We start from the raw sequence: 15335 nt of genomic DNA on the forward strand, positions 1-15335 counted from the left end.
CTGCTGAATCCTCTATGTCGTCTTGAGCACCACTTCAGTGCTCCTCATGACCCTCTGGCCAACCTCACCCCAACATATCGGGGTTCTGCACTTCCTCCCGTATAACATCTCGAAGGGAGGACGGTCAATACTCGCATGTATTATTATACGAGAACTCTGCCAACGGAAGGTAGGTATCCCATCTACCTCCGAAGTCTAAAACACATGCCCGCAGCATATCCTCTAGCGTCTGGATGGTCCACTCGCTCTGACCATCCGTCTGCGGGTGAAAGGCGGTGCTAAAATGCAGACGAGTACCCAGCTCGTCATGAAACTTCTTCCATAACCTGGAAGTGAACCGCACATCCCTGTCGGAAATCACTGAAACTGGCACTCCGTGCCGAGCTACCACCTCTCGGATATAGATGTCGGCTAACTTTTCGGCCGAAATGCTCTCCTGGATCGGTATGAAATGGGCACTCTTGGTCAACCGATCCACGATTACCCAAATCGAATCCACTCCCCGTGCAGTCTTGGGAAGCTTGGTAATGAAATCCATGGTAATATCTTCCCATTTCCACAAGGGAATATCTAATGGCTGCATCTTGCCATGTGGCCTCTGGTGCTCGGCCTTGACCTTCCTGCAGGTCAAGCACCGCTCCACATACCATGCTACGTCCCGCTTCATGCAGGGCCACCAATAATCAGGACGAAGATCTCTATACATCTTCGTCGCTCCGGGATGGATAGAAAATCTGGATTTGTGTGCCTCCTCCATAAGGATCTGGCGCACGCCTCCATGATAAAGGACCCACACCCTACGGTGAAGAGTCAATAACCCTCGGCTATAATAGTCGAAGGAGGAAACCTGGCCCACTATACGCTCGCTCTTCCGATGTTCCTCCTTCATAGCCTCCTGCTGAGCCTCCCGGATCCGCTCCAACAGTGGAGTCACCACTGTCATCCTTAGACAGATGTCCCTGATTGGCGCTGCCTTGCGGCTAAGTGCATCGGCCACGACATTGGCCTTCCCCGGGTGGTAGAGGATCTCGCAATCATAATCCTTCACCACATCCATCCACCGACGCTGCCTCATGTTCAGGTTCGGCTAATCCATGAGGTACCTCAAACTCTTGTGGTCCGTGTAAATGGTACAACGAACACCATGCCCTCTGGCAGGGCTAAGATTGGCGCCTCGCACAATCTCTATCTCAATGTCTCGAATGCGTCCTGCTGCTCAGGCCCCCAGCGAAAGACCACGGCTTTCCTCGTCAGCCTGGTCAGGGGCACGACTATCTTGGAGAAGTCCTGAATGAATCTCCGATAGTAGCCTGCCAATCCCAGAAAGCTCCGAATCTCAGATGGAGACCTCGAAACTTCCCACCTCATAACGGCCTCAACCTTGGCCGGGTCCACCGATATCCCGTTCTGGTTGACAAGGTGCCCGAGAAACTGCACCTCGTGCAACCAGAACTCATACTTAGAGAACTTAGCATACAAGCTCTCCCTTCTCAAAGTCTCCAGAACCTCTCGCAGATGCTCCTCATGCTGCTCTCGCGTCTTGGAGTAAACCAATATATCATCAATAAACACTATCACAGACCGGTCTAACATCGGTCTACACACGCGGTTCATGAGGTCCATGAACGCGACAGGAGCATTGGTGAGCCCGAAAGGCATCACCACAAACTCATAGTGGCCATAGCGCGTCCGGAACGCAGTCTTCTGTACATCCTCCTCTCTGACCCTTATCTGATGATACCCTGATCGCAAATCAATCTTGGAGAACCAAGATGCTCCCTGTAGCTGGTCAAAGAGGTCATCAATCCTCGGGAGTGGGTAACGGTTCTTCACCGTTACCTTATTCATCTCCCTATAATCTATACACATCCGATGCGACCCGTCCTTCTTCTTCACAAACAGAATCGGGGCTCCCCAGGGTGAACTGCTCGGTCTAATGAAACCCTTGTCTAACAGCTCCTGCAGCTGTGTAGACAACTCCTGCATCTCAGCAGGAGCCAACCGATACGGTGCCTTGGCTATCGGAGCCGCACCAGGGACTAGTTCAATCCTGAACTCTACCTGCCTCTCCGGAGGTATCCCAGGCAACTCCTCGGGGAATACGTCCGCAAACTCTAGTACCACGGGCACATCTCTCACCGTTGCCTTACCTTTCTCCCAGGTATCCATCACATAGGCAACAAATCCTGTGCAACCCTACTGAAGGTAACGCCTAGCTCTCGCTGCTGAACATAAAGCTGGTCCTTGCTGTGGCCTCTCGCCCTGAATCACCAGCTCTCCCCCACTTGGCGTCCTGATCCGCACCAACTGCTGCGCACAGTCAATCACTGCCCCATTGGGGTTTAGCCAATCCATACCGATAATAACCTTGTTCCCCTGCAAAGGTATGGAAACCAGATCTACCAAATAACGCTCCTCAAACAGTCGCAGGACGCAATCTCGGAAGACCTCTGATGCTCGCACTGACCCGTCGTTCGCAATCTCGACCTCTAGAGGGCAATCCAACGTGCCCGACGACTCAGGAAACTTCTTGCTAAACGCAAGAGAGAAAAATGATCGGGTAGTGCCCAAATCAAACAATACCTGAACTGGGATACCGTTCACATGGAACGATCCTAAACAGAGCACATACATAACATATCAAGATCACAGCGCCATAACATAAAAGCATAAGAAAGGAATTATACCCGTCACTACATCAGGTGCAGCGCGTGCCTCCTCGGTTGTCAACTGAAATGCTCGGCTCCGCACCACTGGAGCCTCCCTCTTGGCCTTCCGGCCATCTGAAACCCGCGCTGTCGCTGAAAGCGGCGCCACTGCTGACGCTGCTGTCAATCTCGGGCAGTTGGCCTTTTTGTGGCCCCTCTGATTGCAATGGAAGCAAATCAGGTCTGTCATCTGTACTGTGGGGGCGGGGGCAGTACAATCCCTGCCAAAGTGCCCTGTCTTGCCGCACTTGTAGCAGCCTGACGATCCCGCTCTACAAGCTCCCTCATGCGGCCTGCCGCACTTCCTGCAGCGGCTCTGGCCCGGCTGGCCCTTCGACCTAACGTCGGATCCCTTGGGTTTCTTCCCCGAAACCCCTGTGACCTGCTCAGACTCAGCTTTCCTCTTCCTCACATGCTCCAAATCGATCTCCCTCTCCCGCGCCCTGGCAATCATGGACTCCAAGGTCGGGCAGGCAGAGTAGCTGACATGCTCTCGAATATCAGCCCTCAACATATCATGGTAGCGGGTCTTCCGCATCTCCTCATCCCCCGCATACCGGGGTACCAACAATGCTCTCTCCCGGAACTTAGCGGTGATCTCCGCCACAGTCTCCGTAGTCTGCCTCATATCCAAAAACTCTCTGGCCAGCTGCTGAAGCTCTACAGCCGGCGCAAGCTCAGCTCTGAATATGGTCACGAAATCTGACCACATCATAGCCTCGACGGCTGGGGCTCCCAATGAGTCACCAATCGACTCCCAGCAGTCTCTAGCTCTATCCCTCAAACATCCCGCAGCAAAGCGGACCTTCGACCCTTCCGGGCAGAAGCTCGTCAACTGCGCAGACTCAATGTCTGTGATCCATCTCCTGGCAGCGATGAGGTCTTTCACCCCGTGATAATCCGGCACACCACTCCCACGGAAGTCCTTAAAGGATAGTGTGGGCGTACTCGTCTGGCTAGACGCCATATCACTCCAGAATGCCCGGAGGCGATCCTCCATCAGCTCAACAATCCCTTCCTTGATCGACCCGAAAATGACCGGGGTCGACTCAAGAATGCCTCTCGTGATCTCAGACGCGATGAACTCGCGCAGCCCGTCATCAACCTGCTCGGATCCTACACCCGAGCCTGATCCTGATCCTGATCCGGAACCTCCTGCTCCATGTCGCGTGGTCACCATGCTGAAAAATACACGCATAAATGTCAGGATCATCCATACTCTCGAGAGGTCTAACACACTCTCCAAGGTTCCCGGTTCTGCCTCAACCTTCCTTGATTCGAGTACGGATCCTCTGCTTCCAGTAGTACGGGCCCATACTACCTTTCACATCTATCCGTACTTTCCTCAAGGACTGTCTCGACTTCACCAGGTCCCTTAACCAATATCCCTTCCATCTAGTCTCATCCTAGGCTTTCCTGAGGCACTCTCTGACCTACTCTCCGCCATCAGCTGCACTAGGAGTCCCTACTTCCCATCCCTAACTAGCTTGCGAGTACTGTTAAATATCCGCTCACTAGTTAGTTAAAGTTAGCCAGGACCCCTTAAGCACAAAGCAAGCAGCATTCGTGCATCGAGTAACCGCATCAGGCATAACCTAATCAGGCTATCCTACTGCTGACTAAACAGTCCTAGCATACAGCTCGTTCAACAGGCATATAAGGAATCCTTCCTAGATCCTTGGCCCTACTCTAGCATGCAGTTCTCAGAATCATATACATCAGGCATACAAGGCATCCTCCTAGATCCTTAGCCCTAATCTAGCATGCAGTCCTCAGAATCATATATCATATAACTTATTATAACAAGTATGTGTATCTTGGGGAAAACTTACTTGAGCTCGGCTGGTCGCACGTATCACACACCTTGTTCTTTCTCAAAACCCTTTGACTCAGATTTTAGAAAACCATTTTCTTTGTAAAAATCTTTTAAATCCCTCGGTTTGAGTCCAGACACTCCCGAGGGTGTGTCCGAATCCCTCAAACCAGGGCTCTGATACCAACTTGTAACATCCCAATTTTCAAGCCCAATTTTTTTCATTTTTAATTAAGTAATTCTCAACATAGTTTACCAAAACATTTCCCATGCCATAACAATTGAAAACAGAAGTATAACAATGTGTCTGAAAATCACAATATCAATGTAAAATAAGTCAGATTACAATCCCAGAAAACTCCATGCATAACTCATGTGTGTGTGTGATGCGCTGCTACACTGCCGGCTCCTTCCCCTTAGACGAAGAGGTACCTGAAACCAAAACTAAAACTGTAAGCACAAAGCTTAGTAAGTTCCCCCATCATACCACATACCATACAATCACATAGCATACATACTGCCAGGCAATTCTGGGGTGCCCGACCTACCCGATACGTCCATTCTGGGGTGCCGACCTACCCGGTACGACCATTCTGGGGTGCCGACCTACCCGTGTCAAGCCATTCTGGGGTGCTGACCTACCCGTGTCAAGCCATTATGGGGTGCCGACCTACCCGTCGGTCCTAACAACCGACCCTCGGGGACTATTCCACCCCCTACTGCTACTATCACGTATATCATAACATAAACATACTATCAGACATATCTGGGGTGTCCGAACTACCCTTCGGCCCTAACAACCGAACTTGGGGACCATTCCCCTCCTACTACCACTATCACATATAACATATCATGCCAGCATATAAACATATCATAACATACTGTCAGACATATCTGGGGTGTCTGACCTACCCTTCGGTCCTAACAACCGAACTCTACTACTATCACATATAACATATCATGCCAGCATATAACATATCAGGTAGTAGCAAACCTAGATGATATCACAAAGACAATCATCTAACATACAACTCCTACTGGTGGGCCGACATTGTGGCCGTAGACCCACCGCTACTGGAAGGTAACTCACCTCGAACGAGTAGCTGCTGGTAATCTGTGCGGGAAATCTCTGTCTGCTGCTGCTCCGGAAATCCTCCGGCTACAATCCCCACGAAACACTTAATCAGAGTCTCATATCTATTGTTAGGGTAAATGAACATTTTACCCCTGACCAAGTCCAAGTCAAATTCAAAGTCAACTTCCAGTTGACCCGACTCGCCGAGTTGGGCCGCCAGCTCGTCGAGTCCCTATCTCTTCAATTGTCCTCATCCACGTCTCTACTCGTCAAGTTTAGCAACGACTCGACGAGTTCTCCTTCTAACACAACCTCGGATGAACGTTCATCCGACTCGCCGAGCGGTATGAACACTCGTCGAGTTCATCTTCATCCTATAAACACGTCCTGTCCTCGACTCGCCGAGTTGTATGAACAACTCATCGAGTTCATCTTCAAGAGTTGGGAGATTGCCTTGGACTCGCCAAGTCTGTTCATGGACTCGCCGAGTCCCATGAACTCCAGGTTGAAGGCTAAGTCCAGAACGTTGGGTCACTCATTTGGACCTTTTACAACCCTTCTAACACCCAACTGTGTTCTTTTGACCCTCAACAGATATGGTACTTTATGCCTTGGACTCGTCGAGTCCCAAGAACGGACTCGCCGAGTCGAGAACGGACTCGCCGAGTCGAGAACGTCCAAGTCCTATTTCCTCGATTTCTGATGTACAACTTTTTTCCAAATGATAGATCCAAGCCCCTAAGCTCGATCTAGCACATAAAGTCACGAACTTTACGTGCATGCATGGGACTTTTGAGCCTTAAAGGCCCTAAAATGGCTCTTATGTTGCATGGGACCTTTCTTGAGTGCAAAAGCAACCCCAATCTGCCTTGTGACTCTTCCCAAGTCCTAGATCCGAAGTTTTGACCCTCAACCATGCTTGCAATCATGGTTGGTTACCAAGAATGGCTTATAAAAGCCCTAAATCTCCCCAAAAAGGGATCAAACGAATAAGCAAGCAAGGTATAGACTTTATACCTTTCAAACACTGCAAAAGATGCACCAAACTCGAATCCTTCAGTCTCCCCTTGATCCTTCTATGCTCTTCCTTCTTCCTTGTGGTCAAAACCCACAAAATCACTCAAAAGCCTTAGATCTTGCACCAAAACACTTAGGGTTTGCTATGGAGGGTTTCTGGGAGCATAAAGGGGCGATGGAGGCTGTATAAGGTTGTTTAAATAGGGTGAAAACCCTCAGATTAGGGTTTTGTCCAGACAGAGCCTACTCGTCGGGTCCAGGACCCGACTCGACGAGTCGCATACTTAAATCCCGCGTCTCATCCCGCTTCTACTCGGCGAGTTGGGCCTTCAACTCGCCGAGTCTCAGGCCAAAAATGCAAAATTGCTTAAATAAAATACATACCAGGAACCAGATGCTACATATTTTGTTTATATCCAATTTGAGAAATCTACCATTGACTTGGGTACTCAAACATGATACATCGACAAGCAAAGTTAAAATAAAATAAAATAAAATAAAATAAAATATTTAGAAATATTGAACTTTAAATTGCTTACATAATTAAAATTTAGTAATTTAAGGAAAAGTGGTGTTCCGTTTAAGCAATTTAACCTTCCATTAGCAACTTAAGGAATATTGATATTTATATTCCACATATAAAAAAGAAGGAATTTGGGCCAGAAGAGAAATTAATAGTGGCAGACTAGCAACATAAAATACGAAAGAAATTGGGCCATTTGATAGTAGAATCAGAGGGTGTTGATATTGTTGTCTGGGTTTTTTGGAGTTGGATACCCAGAAAAACAATTCCCGAGAAATGATTTTGGTGTACTTCATAAGAAATCAAGGTTTTGATTCAATTCTTATGAAATTCCAATAGAAATCAAAGTTTTTTAATTGATTTTTTAGTGTCGATTTCATGCAGCTGTATAATAATGTCTGGTTTTTATACTTGAATGTTTTTCAAAAAGGGAAATAGGATTATGTGTTCATAAATTGATTCAAAGGAACAAGTCTCTGGTTAATTCTCAAAAATTAGTTGTCGTATTCACTTTTCTAGTTAACTCAAACTCAGAAAATCCTCGAAAAAAGTTAGAGATAACATACTTAGATAACCAATTTTCATTAAGATGTTTGATATAGACGAAGCCACTGATTCTCGTTATGACTTCTAAATCGATTAAGAATTATAAAAAGGAAATGGTGTTTTTGTGGAATTTGTCTTATGGAAGTTGGGGAGCGAAATTCCATGTTCTTATGTATAAGTATATTAAACATTTAATAGGAAATCATATTATCTCAATTTATAATATAACTAGGGTAGAAACAACGGTTTTATAAAACAGACAATAAAAGTAAATTGATAAAATCAGAAATTTTTAAAATTTCAATACTATATTATATTGAATTATGATTGTATTATGATTTTTAAAACTTCAACTAAAAGAATTAAAAAATCTGCAAATAATTCTTTGTATACAACATCTGATGTTGTATTGATAAGTTTGTCTTATTTATCTAAAATCAAATGTTTAAGTCATTTTTTGTTTTTAACTATAGATAATACAACATATAACTACCCATGCATAAAAACATTTTTGCTCCAAAACAAACTAACTTTCGACTTAATTATTGTCATCACAAAATATACGAAAAACTGAATCTGTTTTTTTTTAAGTTGAAAGAATTTTTTTTTCTGAAGTTTAGTTTGTGTGTAGAAAAAGATTGATGACATCTAATGATTTTTTTTAATATATATATATATATATATATATATATATATATATATATATATATATATATATAGTTATAAATTTGATGTAATTAAAGCTAAAACTAACAAAATTAAACTAAAACATTATAAAATAAAAGAAGGAGATTTGAAAGGATTCTTGAACACTTAGAAGATTGTATTCAAGTGGTGTGTTTATTTCTTTCACATTTGATAGATATTTATACTACATATTGTCCTATTCTTACATCATCTATCGTAACAAAATAGTTAAAGGAAACTATTTGAAGGGTGAAAAATGATCATCCACATGCTATGTCTAACTCAATAATTTTATGACTTTTATAACACTCCCCATTGAATGACATTTTTCAAATATGAGTTCAACCTTGAAGTACTGTCTCATTAAAAACCTTGCTAAAGAAAACCCAGTAGAAAAAAACTTTAACGAAGGGAAAAAGAGTGCATTATATAGTTGACTCCCCCTCATTTAGACATCTGTTACGTTACGTGTTATGCACATGTCACATTCCGATGCCATGTACATGTTTTCTGAAGATTGCAGTAGGAAGTGCTTTCGTGAAGAGGTCTGCTACATTTTTGTTGGATTGAACATATTTTATCTCAACCTTTTTATCATTTATAAGCTCTTGAATGTACTCAAAAAACTTTGGAGGTATATGTTTTGTCCTGTTGCTCTTGATATATCCTTCTTTCATTTGAGCGACACATGCTAAGTTATCTTCATAAATTAAAGTTGGACCTTTATCTTTACCTAGTCCACATGAAGACAAAATGAGTTATCTCATCAATCTTAACCATGTGCATTCTCTACTAGCTTCATCTAGTGCAATTACTTCAGCATGATTTGTGGATATGGCGATAAGTGTTTGCTTTTGAGAGCACCAGGAAATTGCGGTGCCTCCGTTCATGAATACATATCCAGTTTGAGATCTAGCTTTATGAGGATTAGATAAATAGCTTGCATCTGCATAACCAATCAAACCTTGTTTTGAATCATTAGGATAAAATAACCCTAAATCAGTAGTCCCTCGAAGATATCGCAAAATATGCTTAATCCCATTCCAATGTCTTTTTGTTGGGGATGAACTAAACATTGCTATTAAGTTTACTGCGAAAGAAATGTCAGGTCTAGTACAATTGGTAAGATATATAAGAGCCCTAATTGCATTTAGATATGGTAATTCTGGACCAAGAACTTCTTTATTTTCTTCCCGAGGACGAAATGGATCTTTGTCAATATTTAATGATCTAACAACCATTGGGGTGCTTAAAGGACTGGCATTAGCCATATTGAAACGTTTCAAGACTCTTTCTGTATAATTTGATTGATGTACAAGTATTCCGTTAGGCATATGCTTAATCTGCAAACCAAGACAATATTTACTTTTACCAAGATCTTTCATTTCAAATTCTTTCTTTAAAAGTTCAATCACTTCTAGGATTTCTTTATTCGTTCCAATGATGTTTAGATCATCAACGTAGACAGCTATAAGCACATACTCAGATGTTGTTTTCTTAATAAATACACATAGACAAATAGTGTTATTTTTATAACCTTTAATTGTCAAATAATCGCTTAAACGATTGTACCACATGTGTCCAAATTGCTTTAACCCATACAAAGATCTTTGCAATTTTATAGAATATATTTCTTTGGGTTTTGCACGTAATGTTTCGGGCATTTTAAATCCTTCAAGGGTTTTTCATATAGATATCACTATCAAGTGATCCATACAAGTAAGTTGTAACAACATCCATAAGTGTTGAGAATAAATCCGAGATGACGAATGCGAAATATCAAGAACAATCAAGAATCAATCACCATAATATGCAAGTAATTTGATAAAGGTTTTATGTATATTGATTATGACATGAACGTACAAAGAAAACCCTAATCAGGAAAAAGCTTCTTTACGAAAAGCTGACCTACTGATTATTTATAGGGAACATAAAATATTTACCAAAAATATAAAACCATTGCCTTAGAAGTGCTCGATGAAGAACTTCTACTATAAATGCACTGTAGGGAATCATCAAACGATTAACCCTAAAAAGGCTTCCTTAAATAACCAAACATGCAAAATCAATTTCAATATCTCAAATACTCAACAATCTCCCCTAGATGTTGAAACTGATGAAGATCACGAAATTCGATCTTCTTGGCATTTCTCCCCTTAAATTGTGAGACTCATCACCACATGGGGTCTTCAAAGCAAGAGAAACAAATATCGTTTTCCAAATACGAACTCCCCCTTGAATAATCAACACTCCCCCTTGAATCTTCAACAAATACCATGGAGAGAATCCGAAAAGTTAAGAAGAATCATCAACAATCTTCAAAACCCATCAGATTAGATGAAATAAATCCTTTTAGAATATACCCAATTCTCAAAAATTAAAACCGGAAAAAAAATAACAAAAATTAATTTTGTAATTTTCTATTTTTAAATATTAGAAAAAAAAAGAATGGAGCAAAAAGCAATTATTTAGAAGGGATTAAAAATAATAAGACCAAAGAAAAGGATAAGAAGTGAAAATATTTTGGTAAGAAGGGGTAAAAATGGTAAAAACCCAAGAATTTGTAAAGAATTTTGGAGCAAGGGTAGAAACAGTTAAATTCTGAAAGAATAGCGGCCGGATTTGAAAGTTTATACCATCGTCATGGAGCGCAGGCCTCTAATGTCGAGACAGATTCATTCATTCAAATCATCAATTCCGAATCATCATTTAATTCCGAGTTCCATTTTGATTGCCAAAATCCCGATTTCGTAATGAGGCTGCTGATTTTCAACTCTATTGAATCGCGAGATCAATACATGCGAGTCAATAACCTGAAATTACAATCGCAATGTGTTGGTTGCAGTAACTCCGAATCAAAATTACTACCAATTCCGAAACCGATTCCTTAAATCCGAAAGCGATTATTAGAAACGAACTCATCTTCAGAACTCCGAACGCATACACTACGAACGATCGCAACCTCCGAGCCTAGAACTGCGAATGCCTCCGAATACTCGGAGATGAACAGTAGATTCGCATTCGTAACTTCAGATTCCGATTTCGCTTTTAATACTTCCGATTCCCGTTTTCAATCCAAGTCCGAATGCTTGATTTTTGGTTGCGATGGGAGTTGAAGCTCCGAATCTGATTTTGGTTCATCAACGACGTTTCACCGAAACTAACCAAACCTCCGAAAACAACCTTCTCATTTTAAAGAAATGACAAATTATGCCCTTAACTCCGTATCTAACCAATTTTGACGAATGTTTCAATAAATTCCGAATGTAACCCCCATTTTTCAATAGTTTCGAATCTCACCCTCCTGATTGCAGTACACTGACAACTTGCACCCCTTTTGTTGAAATGTGTCAGATGGCAGGCTTCTTTTTGCAAAAAAAGTACTTTTCAGCCCATCTTTTCAACTTTTCACCATTTTGTCATTTCCAACTATCAATAAAAAAATGATTTCTTCAACAAGATTTCATATCTTTGACTGAAATTTCACCAGATTTTGTCCCTTTTTTCGCTTTTTTTTTATAAAGGACAAAACCTTTTATGAGACCTTTGGTACCCATTTAAGATTCAATATTGAAGTTGGTTTGTTGTACACCCATTTATTTGAAGAGAATCGATCATCTTCTGAAAATAATACCCTCTTTTTAGTTGGAAAACAAAAATTTCCATAAATTTCATTAAACCAACCAAATACTCTTTTCTCTTTCCTCCAACTTCTAACATATTCTTCTGAAGAAAAATTGAATTTTCTTTGAACATTCTTGACTTCAGCTTTTTGAATCTTTTCACATGCATTAGGTACTTGTACCTTGGGCATCCAAACTTTCTTCATTTTACTATTCTTCTTCTTCTTCTTCTTTCTTTTCTGATTTCTAGGCTTCGGAAACGAATTTTGGATCTGAAGAACCTCTTTATCTTTCTGAATCTGAACATTAGAAACCTTTGGTACACAAACTTTTAGAGTTTGATAAATCTGAACATCTTGAAGTATTGGCTTTCCGTAAGGAATCATTCTTTCAAAAACATCATCAGAACATAAAAAGTCATATGTTTGAGTTCCAATCGAACAAAACTTCTTCACATTCACGACTTCTGAATTTTTGCAATGAAATTCGTCTTCAGAACATCTAGCTTTGGAATGTAACTCTTCTGAAAAACATGAACCACTTGCCTCCCCCTCAACAAGAACATCTGGAGTCACATTTTCTTCAGAAACATGAAGAACTTTATTAACTTCATCAAGAACATCAAGAACTTCTTTTTTTTCTTTTCTTTCTTTCTCTAGATTATGTTGTATTTTCTTCAAAAGTAAATATTCTCTGATAATGAGAAATTGCTTTAACAAATTTTTATCTTCATCCAAACGAGTAATTTCAAATCCACCACAAGAAATCTGTGTGAGTTCACCAATCTTCTTATCAACATAGAGATTATACATCTCAATGGCATTCTTCAACATCTATTGAACAGGAACATCCCATAATAGATATCTTTCTTTAAGACGAAACTTTGAATCTGTAACATTTAATCTAAGTTCTTTCATGGGTTTTAATACACTCCAATTCGCCATTAAATCTTCAACAAGAAAGAAAATTTCAAGAGAGAGAAAGTAGATCTGATAATATTTTTAGATAGAGAACACATATACGAGATGGTTTCTAGAGAGATAATGTAGATCTGAACACAAATATGAGAACAAACACGAAATTCTTCTTCTAATTCGCTTCCAGATCATGATTCAAGAACAAGTCAGATGAAATAATGAGTAGAAGATAACAGATCTGAACAAGATTTTGCAATAAAACGAGGTATTAGACTTTTTCTTTTCAGAAAACTTACAAAACTTGAAGAACAAGGTGAGATTTATGATAAAATATCGCCATAAACAAGATCGATTCTTGCAATAATCGCTGAGATCTACAAGAACCCGCTCTGATACCACTTGTTGGGAATAAATCTGAGATGACGAATACGGAATACCAAGAACACTCAAGAATCAATCACCATAATATGCAAGTAATCTGATAAAGGTTTTGTGTATATTGATGATGATATGAACGTACAAAGAAAACCCTAATCAGGAAAAAGCTTCTTTACAAAAAGCTAACCTAATGATTATTTATTGGGAACATAAAATATTTACCAAAAATATAAAACCAATGCCTTAGAAGAGCTCGATGAAGAACTTCTACTGTAAAGGCACTGTAGGGAATCATAAAATGATTCACCCTAAAAAGGTTTCCCTAAATAACCAAACATGCGAAATTAGTTTCAATATCTCAAATACTCAACAATAAGGCGCATCTCTAAATTTTCAAAGACTGCCAAGCTGATTAAATAACTAAAAGTCCTTGCGTCCATTACTGTTGAATAAGTTTCCTCATAGTCAATTCCAAGTCTTTGAGAGAAACCTTGAGCCACAAGCCTAGCCTTGTATCTTACAATTTCGTCTTTCATATTTCTTTTTCGTATGGAGATCCATCTATACCCTAATGGTTTCACAACTCCAGGTGTGAGGATAATATACCCAAAAACCTTTCTCTTGTTAAGATAATTTAATTCAACTTGCATAGCCTCCTTCCACTTAGCACAATCATTTCTTCTTTGACATTCAATGACAAATTGTGATTCAGGATCATCATTCATAATATCAGATGCTACTCAATAAGAAAATATTTCACTTATATTATAAGTTTCATTTTGGTCACATATTCTATTTGTTTGACCACAATTTAGTGCTACATATTCCTTTCCTGGGGAAATTTTGATTTTGCGTGTTTCTTAAGGAACACTTTCCTCATGATCTAGTGCATTTTCTACTCCTCTTTTTTTTCGTGGGTTATTATCCTTAGAACCAAATGGTCTTCCATGCTTCAGGCGTGTTTTAGACTCTTGAGTGACTTTATCATCAGGTTGTCCATATGGAATTTCAATTCGAGCTGGAACATTGACAGCTGGTGTGAAGGCAACCCAAAAGGACCATGCCACTATCAATTCAAGTACATATCAATTATAGTTATGGGCTTATACAGCTAATCCAACAATCTCCCACTTGGAAAAGTCTAATCATTATAGTTGCAAGTACGACTTCAAAAATTGACAAACAATTTGATGTGTGTGGAATGCACTAGTTTTAATCCTACTAATTTAAACACAAAATAAACACACAGAAGGCAGTGTACCTATCGATTAGTAATATAGTTCAAGCAAGTAGGGTATCGAACACAGGGAACGGTAACAATTAAGATTAACTACTAGAATTACCTAAATTACAACAAGTAATAAAAGATGGTTTTCTCTAGTTTTGCAAGACTAGAAACTTAATTAAGCAACTAACAATCAAATAAAACAATTAACAACTAAAGAGAATAGAAGGTAACTAGCTTCAATAATAGAAGAGACTTCTGTTCAGATTCGACTCATTTATTCCTATGGTTGATTTCATGGCAAGTGCAATGGATTAATATATCATTGGTTACCGATTTCTAATGTGATTAGGTTCATGTTCACTATTACTAATCCTTAGCAAACAGGTTAATTCAAACAGTGGCCAATTGATTAAACTAACGAGTTTCCTAGTATTCAATTCGGATCAAGTAAGACTTGTAATATTAGCTAACTAAATTTGTCAATTCAATTAACTCATGTATGGTTGTTCATCACACATGCTTACACATTAATGCACTTATTTTCTAGTTAACCATAGGTTCATATTCACTAATACTAGGCATACAATATTGTGTTCACAAAATTATATGATTCAAGCAATTAAAAAGATGTTCATGCAACTCAAAAACTTGATTATTAACAGAAAATAATTATTATCAACACATAAGTGTCTTTAAAAGCTTAACAAGACAATTCACCAAATCAAATTAATCCAAGCCATAAAATCACACCATATTCATGAATTCATCTACTATAAACAGACTTTAAAAGCTTTTAGCTCATATCTACAACAATTAACAA

This window comes from Lactuca virosa, chromosome 6 (assembly GCF_052849685.1).
Source record: "Lactuca virosa cultivar CGN04683 chromosome 6, Lactuca_virosa_CGN04683_v6, whole genome shotgun sequence".
Classification (NCBI taxonomy): Eukaryota; Viridiplantae; Streptophyta; class Magnoliopsida; order Asterales; family Asteraceae; genus Lactuca; species Lactuca virosa.